This window comes from Lathyrus oleraceus, unplaced genomic scaffold (assembly GCF_024323335.1).
Source record: "Lathyrus oleraceus cultivar Zhongwan6 unplaced genomic scaffold, CAAS_Psat_ZW6_1.0 chrUn0735, whole genome shotgun sequence".
In the NCBI taxonomy this organism is placed as follows: domain Eukaryota; kingdom Viridiplantae; phylum Streptophyta; class Magnoliopsida; order Fabales; family Fabaceae; genus Lathyrus; species Lathyrus oleraceus.
The window spans coordinates 30,744-34,272 of NW_026113126.1; the positions used below are offsets into that span (position 1 = coordinate 30,744).

Here is a 3,529-nt window from a genome sequence, read left to right on the forward strand (position 1 = left end):
ATAAATGTAGATAACTTAGACATAATGAATTAGGTAGTTTGTTGAATTGTAATTCCTTGTGTCGAAGCAGTTGCTTGACAGAAGCAAGGAAGTGTCGAATCACCTAGTGTGTTGAGTTGTATTAGTGTGTCGAAGTGTCGAAGCATGTTGCTTCACACAGGATTTCGACTTAGTCCTATTTTTAGTAGTGTTAACTATTTGAGCTTTGACTTAGGATGCAAGTTAACCTAACTATAAATAGAGGGAGTAACCCTTATTCTTGTAATGTTGCATTCATAACATTGTATTCACAGTATTTTGTAGTTGCAAAGTTAATAAGAAGTTTTCCACAGTTTGTCGGCAAAGAGAAACTCTGCAGAATATTCCTCTTCTCCTTCATCGTTCTTTCTTTCTTTCTCCATTGTTCTTTTCTTTTCATTGTTATTGTGTGGGTGATAACAATCTTGTTAATAAAAATTAATTGAAATTTTCCATAAATTGTGGTGGATTTCCAACAAGAATTACCATCTGAAGATCAAGAATCTGATGCTTGCATTATATGCCAAGTATGATATTTCATTTTATTCAAAATTTTCACTAATTTTTTCCAAAATAATTTTCTTTTCAATATACTCATTCGTTATTCTTTATTAATTGGACAGGAAGAATTTGAAAGTAAGGAAAATGTTGGAATTCTTGCATGTGAGCATGCATTTCACGTCGGGTGCATAACGCAATGGTTGTTGATCAAAAATAAGTGTCCAGTATGCAAATCTGAAGCTTTGACTCCTGCAAAGGTTGAATAGAAGAAATTCATAGACTTTTCATAGCTATGAATATCTTTTTCTTTCTGAATATGCACTTTTCAAATAATTGGATTTTGGACATGTCTTGTTATGTTATTTGATTAATGCTGTTGTTGGGTACTAGAACTTAATATCTTTAAATTTTTGCTGACATTGTTATGGTGGATGTTTTTTTCTTCAAATAATTATAATGATACTTTTGAATTTATCATTATGATGTGAATTAAGTTAAATTGAAGCTTTTGTTTCGTATGTATCCATGTTTAAGTAGTTGCATCTTTTTTCATGTAGTATTGACTGCGGAGTTAATGTGACATAATTGTGTTTGATATTTTTTAAAGGCAAACCAATATAATATAAATAAGGTGAACACAAAGGCTAAAAATACAATTGAGTCCCCGGGTTAGAGACACAAGAAATACCAAAATCGAGAAACTTATTTATTTTTAATATTTTTAAAGCCATACATCATCAAAATAAAAATATAGATGCAATAAAATTGATGTTCTTCAAGAAGAAATAACGCAACAAGAATCATCAACTTTACCACTTAAGAGAGTGAACGTAAACTCGGCTATTGATATGGACCATAAACTTGAGAAAGAATTTTAGGAGTGTGGTTTAGCTTAATGTTTCTCAAATTGAGAAAATACAACATAAAAAATAAAGTTTGAATACAACAAATTTTGTTGAAGAAAAAATATGTAAATAAAATAAGTAATAGAAAGAAATATTTTTGGGTAACATGTCAAGGTTCACAAGAAAAATAGGTAAATTATGAAGTCAAATCAAGTCATGACATCTTGAATCAAATTGTTCACAATTATAAATAATATATTTCAAGACAAAATTTTCACCTTATCCAATTAAAAATCAAGATAAAAGATCAAGATGCACCATGTTTTTTTTTAATAAATATCACATATTTCCATGATTTCTAAATAAAATCAAGGCAAAAATAATTTAGGACATACTTCGAATCTCAATTAGCAATTTATGTTTTTATTTTCTTTAAAAGTGATGTCTTTCTTTTTATTTTATTTTTAATTTTAAAATTAATGATTTATTCCTTCGGTTATCATATTTTACTATTAAAATACTCGTTAATCAAACTTTACCACAAATCTAACTTTACATGTAGTCGCTCTAAAGTCTTACACGTCATTCTTTGGAATGGGTTGCAAGAAAAAAAATCTTCAATGTTCTTAAAAATTGAACAAAACATTTTTGTTGCCCTTACAATATATCTCACATAATGATGTTGATGTTGTTGTTGTATTTTTGTAATAGCTTTTCTATGTTGTGAATCAATGAAAATATTTTTTCTCTTTCATGTGAAAACATTTGTCATGAAAATATTTGCTCAAGATAATGAAATCTATGTGGGATGGATTGCAATTACAGGAATTCTTTTTTCTTGGTAGGAACAAATAACTTATCAAAAATTTGAAAAGATAGGTTGTTCTCCAAGAATCCATTGTCAAACTCTTGATTTGTTTAAACAATTTATTTTAATATTTTGTGTAAACAATCTAAATATATAAAAAAAATTCCCCTCGATTTTTAACATAAACCGAGAAGTGTGTGGCTCTTGGATTAAAATATATTTTATTGTTTTTATTTATTTAAAAAGAAATATATTTTACCTCGGTTTTGAGTAATAACTGATGTAAAATATTGTGTGTTTATTCAGTTTCTTCACCGTCCTTAAACACATATATGCATTCCATTTAATGAGTATCAACACTTAAGACACTATCATTAGTGATCCTCGTAAAACCTAAAACTCTTATTATAAAAACATATGAATATTAAAATTTGATAGTAGTGAATCCATAAAAAATTCAAACATTGTTGTGAAACCCTCTATGTTTAATCAAAGTGTCATGAGATTTTACAAAGTAAAAGCATCATTGTGATAGATTGCAAGAGCAAAAAATAAATAAATTTATTTAATATGTGGTTGATCATTGTGTATCTTCCTGAAAATCAATGAAACGAGGATCCTCAACATTTCTCTTCTCTAAGATATGCAGTATTTATTCTTCACTGACAGTGATGATGATGAAGAACAATATTTTTATTTTAATATTATGTGTAAACAATATAATATTATGGATAAACAATGTAGTTTGTAAATAAATAAATTAATAATATTTTGTGTAAACAATATAATGAGTATTTAATATATATATATATATATATATATATATATATTATATATATATATATTATATATAATATATATATATATATATATATATTCCCTCAATTTTATTATTAAACCGAGAGGTATGTGGTATTAGTTTGAAAAATATTGAAAAGTTATTGTCGGGGTTCAAACTCATGACCATTTAAAGTAATCTCTCGGTTATTTGTAAAACGAGGGACAAGGTGGAGAGTTTTTATGATGTCCTTCGTTATCTCGTCTCTGTAACTAAGAATAAATCATTTTCGCATTTGAAATTAGATAAATTTTTTTATAGCAGTGATTATATTGCATTGTAACGAGGAAAAAAAATCATCTCAAGACATCTCCTATATTAAAGAGAAAGTGGTTGATGATGTTTTACATCATACAATATTAGAAATTTTGACAACACATCACACTTCCTAAATCAACATTGAAATTTGTGTTTCCTTATCGGGGATATTGAAAAGACAAAGAGAAGATAAAAAGTTATGAGCCTCAATTCCAAGTTTAACAACATTTTGTAAAATAAGTAGATGTGCTTGTTGAAGAG

At 27.3% G+C, this 3,529-nt stretch overlaps 1 long non-coding RNA gene across 1 annotated transcript; it reads left to right on the forward strand.

Annotated features, from left to right (window-relative positions):
* Positions 1 to 495: 495 nt before the first annotated feature.
* Positions 496 to 993, forward strand: LOC127114887 (uncharacterized). The gene is made up of 2 exons (XR_007800619.1): positions 496 to 545; positions 642 to 993. It is a non-coding gene; the product is annotated as an uncharacterized LOC127114887 (long non-coding RNA).
* The last annotated feature ends 2,536 nt before the right edge of the window (positions 994 to 3,529 follow it).